General features: G+C 41.2%; 1 protein-coding gene and 1 long non-coding RNA gene across 5 annotated transcripts in view; one reads left to right on the top strand and one right to left on the bottom strand.

Moving 5' to 3' along the window:
- The window catches only part of LOC128894777 (Krueppel-like factor 6), a 390418-nt gene that overhangs the window by 169256 nt on the left and 210778 nt on the right, over nt 1-10384 (top strand). The gene's annotated exons all lie outside the window — the stretch shown is intronic.
- On the bottom strand, nt 6294-9377 carry LOC128894800 (uncharacterized). Of its 2 annotated transcripts, none has more exons than XR_008461629.1 (3): nt 9076-9377; nt 7721-8990; nt 6294-7405 (listed from the first exon to the last, which is right to left on the bottom strand). It is a non-coding gene; the product is annotated as an uncharacterized LOC128894800 (long non-coding RNA). The 2 variants fall into 2 exon arrangements; XR_008461630.1 differs by having other exon boundaries at nt 6294-8039; nt 8140-8990.

Here is a 10384-nt window from a genome sequence, read left to right as displayed (position 1 = left end):
GAGAGAGAGAGAGAGAGAGAGAGAGAGAGAGAGAGAGAGAGAGAGAGCGAGAGAGAGCGAGAGGGTAAATGTGACGCGTCCTGACGAACCGCCGCGTCCACCGAACGGAAAATCGATGGCGCGTCGAGGCGGACATTAATTGCTGGCTTTTATCGGGAAGAAGCGTGCGAGAAAGGGAGACATTTCACGGCCTAATTGTCCGTTCGTCGTTCGCACACGCGTCTCCACGGACTTTTTGAGTGCACGCGATACAGGTGACTCGCTACCGTACTCGTTACGCGACGTGCACGATGGAAGACGAGTGGACGGATCTTCCGCGGACTGCTGTTGTTATTAGAGGATGTACGGGCTGATGAATAAATGATACGACGACGCAGGTCGATGGACTCGCATTAAACGCAGCTGTCATCGCTCTACCCTAGGGTTGTTTATTATAGCTTCGCCAGTAAGAAAAACGTAAACATAAACCTCTTTACAATGCATAAGAGTAGAGTTATGGAAGAGAGGGTCAGCTTTCCCAAGGTCTTCTGGCCTTTAGTTGTAAGCGGTTCTCGGACCTAGAAGGTTATAGGCATTGCTTAGTTCCAGGAACTTGTGTGTGGATGTCAAACGTTGGAAGTTTTAATCGACATCATCGAAGCTACCATCGCGAATTAAAGTTGGGACTTTCAAGAGAAATGGAAATGCATTAGTGTGAAGCTTTGGGAAACCTTGAGGTTCCACGAGGCTGTTGACGAATCCAAATTGGCGACTGCTTATCAGTGATAAGCATCGAATTTAAACGCGCATGTTCCATCGCGCAGTCGAAACGCAGGTTAAATAAAAGCTGGTAAATCGTTGAGAAAACAATGCCGTCACCATTGTTCGAAACTGACTGACTGTGTCCTTGCCTGTCGACTTGTTTTGGATCTAACTTGTTCCTTCCTTATTATTCTTTTTTTATTAAACCTATCGCACTCTAAGAAACATCTCATCAATATTCACTCAAACATCGAGCCGAAGTTCTTCCTATAAACGGACGAGCACTATAGTAGATAGCATATAAATACTATAGGCATTTCCTACAGTTCATTCATGCCCATCTTCCACGTATTTACGACCCAAGCCACTAATTTATTCTTACCTTCGTCCATCTCTTTCGCCACCATAACCAGTTCCATCCATAAATGCGCCATACAAACAGCCACACTTGATAAATAATGTTCATAACATGAACTATATTTAAAGCAGAAAATAGCGATTACATTTCTCTGTAATATTTCTGCAGTATTCAACGTAACAACCAACCACGTTTATTCAGGTAGGAGTCGTCTTCGAACAAACGTGTTTCCTAAACAGGATGTCAAACACGTTTGGTGGAATTAAAATGGTATCACTCGCGTACAAGCCACTACCTGGACATAGTTTCTAAGAATTGTCCGATGATAATTTTATTTGCATTGGAGGAACGGGTGACGATGTACAACAGCCTCGGGAATAGAATTCCGATGGAGGATCGCGGGAGGCTAGAACTCGTTCAGGGTCCTTGGATGTCCTCAACGGTTCTTCGCAGTTCCCAACGGTGCTCCTCAAGGACGTAAGACAGACGCTCGCTTTCAAGTTGCATTCAGCTACGTGCGTGTCGTCTTCTATGATCAGACCTTGAAGAAAATCTGATAGCCACGTCGTTAATGGACTGTTTATGTTAATTGGTCACACACGGTTACCGAAGTTGTTCTTCTATTGAATGGACTGCAGAAACACCATGTTCTGGATGCTCTGGAAAATGGCAGGAAATTACGTAACTAGATAATGGTGGGATTCTTGTCTAACTTCGCTTGTGTTGAGTAAGACTCTTGGTTCTGTAGTTTTCTGTTGACGGTAGGAAGTGAACGACACTTTTTGAGGTAGACCTGTTTTATTAGAAAGGAGGCTCTGCTTGAATGGAACAAATTTCTAAAACTAAAATAATTCTTCAAATCGTAAACGTGGAATACCATTAGCCTTATTTTGGGTATATAACTTGGTAGAACGTCTTCAGAATAAAAAACATAGATAGAACCCTCTGTATTACCGATCGGATACTTTCTTGACACAAAACTCAATTGTTTATATAATGTACCCGCTGAAACGAAATGCACCCTTCCAAGTATTATAAAAATCTCCAAGGGATTGCTATAGGTTCCCCTGATTAAATTTGCATTCTCCACCGAGCTCCGGATTACCGTTGAGCCACCAATATTCCTGGATGTTTTAACATTCCTACAGCACGCTCAGAAATGTAAATTGCATAAGTGGCCGTTTTTAACGCGGATACGCGCATGACAACATCCTCGTTTCGTGAGCCGATATAACCGAATATAACCGAAGTTCGCGACGATTTCCGACAAGCGAGGTCCGCGCGTTTCCTGGCGTCAAACTTTCCGTCGAAGCGATATTTCCTCCCCTAGTTGCGATACTTCGGCAATCTAATGTCGCTCTTCGGGCATCGTTCGTTTCTGGAAAGTTTTATGAGACAGCTACGCGGAAAAAAGTATTCTGTCACGTTTAGGGTTGCTCCCTTCGCCGAGTTGCTCGAGGGACTAGCAACGTGTCGCCTGTTGGCACTTGTTCGCCATATTGCTTCCATCTATATGCTAAAAGAGGCTCGCGATAAAATCTACGCGCGTTGTTCCTATATCTTATGCGCGGATTAACCGGCTTGCGGATTTGGGACGTTACCACCGGTTGGTGAGTCACTTTCCATGAGAGAATTACGATGTTCTTAATTTTGATAGATCTCGTAGGCTGATGTTACATGAACTGGAATTTTTGATTTGGAATATTCGTAGAATAATGTGGAAATCTTTAATGGTAATGTAATACGTACTGTTGGAGAATGCCCACAAGGAAGCTTGAACATTTTTGTTCTCTCTTATATCCTTGTTATAAAAAGAAATAAGTACATTATCGTCTACATGATACAGAGACGTATTACATGGTGTAAACATGGAACAACGCAAGAGTTCTTTATGCAATATCGTTAATTTTTGGTTTCACGAGGAGATAAAAATAAATTTATGCTACTCTAGTCTCGTCCCACTTTTCTCATGCATTCTCATCGGATCTTCCGTGGCAGTAAACAAGGTTGTCGATAAATTTACCTGGCACCTATAGCGTAATCGATATTTTCGGTGGATCTACTCGGTGCAATGGAACGACCAATTTTACGGCGTCTTTACGACCGCGGGAATGATGTCAGCGACGAACCACGATGCGTGCTCGCACAGGAATTCACGCGACATCCGTTGCCCTTGTTGATCCGAAACTGGATCACTGAATGAACGTCGTCGAGGGAAATAAACAAAATTGGCAAATGTTCAGACCTAAGTGATCTAATAATATTGAAATTCCAAAATTTAATGGCACCAGTATCTTACATAAAGAAGTCAGTATATCAAAGTTTATAATTCTCTAATTAACCACTACTGTGATGTGTCACGTAAAACAGGGGTTAACATATACGCTCTTGTAACAATTTTCTTCTAAAATTTAACGGTAACAATGCTTTATATGTAAAGACCACCATATAAAATTTCATAATATTCTAGTTAGTTGGTCCAGAGATATAATTCAAGATAAACTCTATTGAACATACACATTCATACGATTGCTTGTCTTTTCGCATTATTGAGCACAAAACACTTGAAAGCGTCGAAAAATACACGAAACCAAAGGATTTTGGCAAATGGTAATGCATGTGTTAGTATCGTCCGTTAATATCAGTAGAGAAAGTAGAAACTGAACAGACCAGGCCAACAGTCAGCCTGATGGTTAGAGGAGCTGGCTCCGTGGACGTTGCGCAACTTTACAACCATTTTTGCCACGGGGCCTTGATGCTGGCTTCTTTACCTATTTTAGGATCAGTGGAGCGCGAGAGAGCTCGGCTGTTGCGCGCCGTTTCGCGCAGATAACGAGCCCCGTCCATAAAAAGCGAGCGTATCAAAGTGATAAACGTTAACAGAAGCAATTAGATACGCGAGACTTTTAAAACGTCCTCTCGATAACTTCGTCTTTGAAGTCTATCTTTAAGGTGATTGGCTACTCCCTTTGACCATGCACTTTACATTTCGGAAAGTTCCATCAGCCGAGGACTTTTCAAACATGATTTTCTTACATTACGCGCAGGGCTGAGTGCAATAATGACCGCCAGTTACTTTTAATACCGATTCGTCTTATGTTTGTATTAAAACGTTTCTCAATTGTTTCGAGGATGATGGAATCCACTTATCAACTTGTACTCCAAAAATTTCCCTGTCTCTTCTGTTACGATACTCTCGTGTGGTCTATCCTGTATCTTGTTAATGTGGTTTCTCCTCTTTTATTGGAAGTTTTTATAGACTCAAGAGCGCATCAAGCCTTTGAAAATGTAAACTCTTTTACATTTATTTTAGCTGTCTTAATCTCCATTCCTTAGCACTTCAGATTAACATCCCTCAATGCCCTGTCTCCATAAAATGTTTCACAAAAATCATCGTATCGCAATTCCTTATCGAATACACGCAGTAGAAATATCTCAGCGCAATTCGGGTCGTTTTAATCCCCAGAAAAATATTTCTTTCCTCCAAATACGCTGTTTTGATCGCCCCCCCCTCGTTTCTGACCTAACCCAGCCAGCGATACGTTTCACGCCACGCTATCTTATCGTTGATATCGCGCGTGTGTCTTCCAGATATCTTCTCGATCGCCACCAGAACAAAAATAAAAAAAAAAAAACGCAATTTTTCGTTCCCTCGAACTTCGCAACGACCTATCCCTCGAGCGATTGGATTCCCTTTCAATCACCGCGGGCGTCTCGCGTTTGTGCGTGCGCGTTATGCCATTTAAAGGGCACAAACTGCATTAATTTAACAGTGGCGGAACGCGGGGAGAACGCATTCCTCCGCGGGCGGCCTCTTTGCGCGGGAGAAACAGGCGTTCATAAATTTTCCGCCCGAGATGCCTGGGTTCCGCGTCCCATTAGGTGGCTTAGTCTGTGGTGGAACGATTGGATTATGATCAAACGGCAGAAAGCAATTTCGTGGTGGGTCTGTTCCTCTTACCTCTGCTGTATTCCGCCACGAGAATGCACCACTATAATAACAATGCATCTCCAACGCGCCCGAGCACACGTACAGGCCGGCACACACGGTTTCCCGCGCGCGCATTGCACGCCCCGAAAATTTGACTGCGCCCGTTTAGTCGAAAGGAGACTCGGGAATTTCGCGGTTGTATGGATAAATTAGTGCAAACGACGCTGGTTGAGCGCGATGCGCCGCACGGTTTGTTTTATCGCGATGAGAAATGGTTTGTGAAAGTGAAGGGAATTTTCGATAAATTTGAAACGGATAGGAATAGATTTGAAGTGAATTTCTCAGGAGTCGAGTGGTACTGAATTCTTTTCATTAAAAAAGATTAGTATTTTAGCAAGTTTCAGTTGATAATGAGTAATGGTGAAGGTTTTATGCAATATTTTTCGAGTGGTATGACGACATTTTATCTCGTCAATAAAAGAGTGTATTCGTTTGGTAAGGTAGTGTATTCGGTTGGCAAGACAGTGAATTCTATAAAATAAAATCTTCCCCAGTTTAACATTCACCTGCAAAATGTAGACACGTCCAAATTCCTGATCAATAATGAGTCTATTAACATTATCCTTTTAATTGAATTCCTCGTCTACTAAAATAAAAAAGCGCAGGATGAAGGGATGCAATTATCGAGCACGTCGTTATTAACCGAATCCATTCATAAAAGTTGCAGACATTAGAAGTAGATTACCCTTCCATTAACGTTGGAAAATATGACGATCCAATATCGAACATCTGGCATTCTTTTTATTCGTGCGACGAATACGTGTTCCTCGTCACACCTCATCTAGTTTCGATCAGAGTAAAATTACTACACGACTTATAACTATAACGCTATTGCAACCAAAAAAATATTTTTTAGAGATTCTTATGTCTTACCTGAAGAGCACCATTGTAATTGTTAAGACGAGGAGAAAATTAATGAGAATAAGTACTAGTTAAGTCGCTATAGCCAACAATATTTGATTTCTGTTCTGGACTAAACACCAAAAAACTAATAAAAATTTTAATTTTTCTAAATAAATACTCATTGACCTAACATTCAATTACTAAAGCCTGCAATCTTAACTACTCCATCTACTTATAGTTCGAGTTATACAACTAAGAACTTACCTGAGTAACAGTTCATTCGAATAAATTCCGAATAAATCTCTGCACAGAATTTTTCATTCATTGCCCATTACTCGAAGGCAGTTCTGCCCAATTGTAGTTTCGATCCCGCAATCATGATCGATCATCGACTTCATCATTAATTCCAGTTGCCTGGGCGGAAGCCTAAAGACCGATTTCATCATCCTTGGATAACTTTATTTGCTGGTTGCAACATCGGCTGCAACTACTCGGGACACGCAGCCCCGTTCGAGGGACGAGGACCGCTGATTCGTCGGGTTATGAACCATAATTGGCGTATAAGGATGCCTTATTGGCCGGTTCGCCGATTTTCTCACGAGGAAACGGCCGTGGAAACGGTTTCCATGGACTGGATACGATTGTTTCGGTCGCATGTTTTTTATTCTTCCTTTTGCAGCGTCGTGGAAACGTGAATAGAGACGCCAGACAGAGGTAAAACTTTATTCGGATAATAAAGGACGAATAAAAACTCTACTCAGAACTTTATTCGTTATGTTTATGCGATTAAGAATGGCAGAAAGGAATTTAATGTTGGGCTGTAAGGCAGTTGTTGTTAGAACTTGTTATTGTATTATATATTTTATTTATTTATTTATTAGGTGAATGGATTAAGCAAGTCCAGTCTAATGAGGTACGGTTGAGGCTTATCAAATTGTAGTATTAAATTTTAATAACGAAATTGAGTTTAATTTTAATCTAAAAGAGTAGTAGTAATTCCGTGTGTTTTTTTTTTTTGCATTTTTTGTATACTGTTTAGATACGGTGCAATAAAAACGTAAAATAATCGAATAAAACTAAGGTAAACAGTTCCTTGGATAAGGTTTCAAAAACGTGACACGATTATATAATTCAGATAGTAATTTTTATTGAACAGCTAACGTAGCAAGAGCTGTTTACCTTTCACTCGTTCCAGATTTTTTCTAAGGAAGAAAAATTTTTCCCATCTCTGCGAGAAGCGACTGAGCGTGAGAGGGCTGGAAAGATGCACTCTTTCCATCGTTGTCTGGAGCATTGTTCGCGCATTTCGTTCGCGACGCTCGTTTGATTCATGCTGAAACGTTATCCGGATTAAACCGCGCTGGATTAAAATATACACCGGGCCAGCGACGTTTATTCTGTGGGAATGGAAATATTTATCTCCGTACAGGGTGGTTCGAAAATCCTGCCTGGTAAATTGTCATTCTCCACATCTGAAAACAAGCGAGAGAACGCTGAAAAGCATTGGCCTAAAAACCTTTTGTTTCGGAGACACATCCACTGTGAGCTCAGGAGAATTTCTGGGCTCTCGAGTGACCCCGTTTCGACTTTAATTATAATTTACTTATACCTAGTTTAAATGCAATTATCTTACTATTCGTTTTATTACGTCGCGGTAGAAATTAAAGAAGGGAGAAATTGAATGTAAATGTCGTGTAACCTAATGGATTAATATTTGCAGATAATAATCAAAGACGCGAGGCAGTGACAAATTGAATTTTAATTTTTTTACACGTTTTTCAGAATACCTTTTACTATCACTAAGCAATTTCGAAGGACCCGTTACACACGAATGCCAAGAAACCGTAATAACATTTTTATCTGACCTTCCCACGTGAATTATAAATAACAGGTAACGCAATCAATGTATGCAATTCCGTCGGAGGCAGCCGGAAGTGTCGTGCACATGCGATAGACCATGATAGGCGTATCAACTTGCATGCTACCTCCAGTGGAGGCCATTTCGAACATTAACTATGAAACCGTGCAGAATCTTAACTGTCAAGCCAGTTTCATTGCGGTATCCAAGGGCACTCTTGTTTCTTCTCCGAAAACAAGCAAACAGAACTGCAATATTAACCACATGCTTTACTTCAATTTTTAATATCCTCCAACATGACTGAAACATTTAAGAATTATCAAGCAGTCAAAATGGTTATATTATTACCAAATAAAATATTTGTACACCCATGATTGCTAGAATCTATTTCGCACTTTCAAAGCGAGAAGTACTAGGCTTGCAAATTTTTTAGTAGGTCTTCTTGGTCACGCCATATATTATTCTCTGTCTTCGTCAACCGAAATCGTTGAGGAATCCATGGATCGCGTGATAAATCTTCCGTTGCAACAACGTTTTGATCTCTCGTTTGACTTTTCGTGTAGTGTCCGCTCACGCGCGCCCTTTATGCCCCCGCGAGTCCTTCGGAGCAGCCTTTCATTAGCGATAGGGCTGACGAGTGTCCAGTGGAACGGCACGAATGCCAGCTGGATGCGCTGGGTTCGGCGTTCCTCGGCTTGTTCTTCCGGTAATTTATAGTTTCGTGTTACGACCGAGGAGTTCCACGTGCAACGCTCGGCTTCGAATTAGCTCGGACAAGGAAGTTCGAAAATTATCCACGTCGATCCGATCCGCCGAGTGTATCGTTACACGTGGGACCCGGGTATAGATCGGACGACGTAAAACTAATGGAGAAAGTTCTTGTAATTACGTGTCCCATTTGATCCTATCCCAATTAAAACAATCTGAAAACAACTACCATTTGACTCGATCCGTTTTTTCTCCCAGGTCCTCTGTAATTTTCATTATTATATTATTTAGGTTTTCTTTAGAGATTATATTCGAGTTTTTATTAAAGAATCGTAAACATCATAGCATCTCCAACATTGCATCGAATAGTTACGATGCATCTTATACAAACAGTTCAGTAGAATCATTCATACAAGCTCGATTCAAGATTAATATATTCGCTGTCCATGATCTTGATACTGGTCACAGTACCCGTGCTCTTATACATGCCACTACGAGACCAGACATTGAATACATCAGTTTCTACATCACAGAAATAGCAACTCGGGAACACAGTCAAATAGAGGACATGTTTACGTGAACTTTCTTTCCTATTTTGACGTCTCCGTTCGGCCACGTGTTACGACCCACCCTGTGTATTTCTCGACGTAATCACCGGTTGCCAGTGCTAATTGCTCGCGCGGAATTTTATTGTCCCTGGAAGGAGACCCCGAAGAGAAGCACCGTTCATTACGTAACCTTGAGCGCTGGAATTCTTGTGCATCGTTCGGCAACTCGTTTTTATCACCGATGGAAGTACATGCGCAGTCCTCCTTAAACTTCTCGAGGATAATTGAGTATTATTACCTTCGCGTCGTATTTAACGTTCTTACGTTATATTATCCTTGTCGTTGCTGTTAGCGTCGCCGTACCCGTTGTCTTTTATAATTGTTATTACTTAACAGGCAATAAACGGGCCCCCGTAATTGGAGACGGAGGAACTGCGGTTCGCGTCTATCTCCGTTTCGCGAAATTTTGCTAATTAAATAGGAGACAGATACGGATCCGGCTCGTCTCAGTAATTTGCAAGACGATATCTTATCTTTACAGCCTTGGGTGCTATAATTTCTCACGTCACACCTCTGCACTCATCTCGCGCGGTCTCTGTGATATTTCGATGTTTTCTCCTCATCGCGCATTTAAATTTCAGGTATTCTTTCCTTGTTGATTCATTCGTTTCTCTCTTTTTAATCTTCACACCTGTATATTCCTCGCTCGAAACTTTCCATCGAATCCATAAACACTTTTTACGCGAACACCCTTCCGCTCTAATTAGATAATTAGTAGTTAGTTCTTCTTAAGGTTACGTTTAACGATAGCAATTTGCACGTAAACTTCGACTTTTACGTTTCGTGAAGTCATGCGATATCGTTTAACTGCTTCCGTAATGGAGGTGTCATTAAATTAATAATTAGAGTTGCATGTTGTGACAAACCCCGGATGCAGAAGTAGCTGGGTATGCTTTAAACGTGTTTTATTTGAGTTCGTGAACGTAAAAAACCGAAAGAAGTACCCTGTAACCTGAAAAGGTTTTTAAGTACTGTATGATTTTATTAATTTTGTATCGTATAACAATATTTTCCTTCGTATTATAATCCGTGCTCCGATGCTATTAATTTTATATCACACAAGTTTACTTATCCTTCCATTATTTTCCCTCGTTTTCAGAGGACCAAAGATTAGGTGTACCTACACCAACGGGTTTACGCGAAACACATTTAAGCAAGCCTGGCCACTCTCACGATTGAGTCGTTAAATTAAATCCAACAAATTACCAACCGTGGAGAGAGTACAGGAACAGAAATTAGCATTGCTTCTCGCAGATTAATTATGCACCGTGGAATAC

Source organism: Hylaeus anthracinus, unplaced genomic scaffold (assembly GCF_026225885.1).
Source record: "Hylaeus anthracinus isolate JK02 unplaced genomic scaffold, UHH_iyHylAnth1.0_haploid 4, whole genome shotgun sequence".
Lineage (NCBI taxonomy): Eukaryota > Metazoa > Arthropoda > Insecta > Hymenoptera > Colletidae > Hylaeus > Hylaeus anthracinus.
Note: the sequence above shows the minus strand (reverse complement) of the source record. Positions and strands in the feature narration are given on the sequence as shown.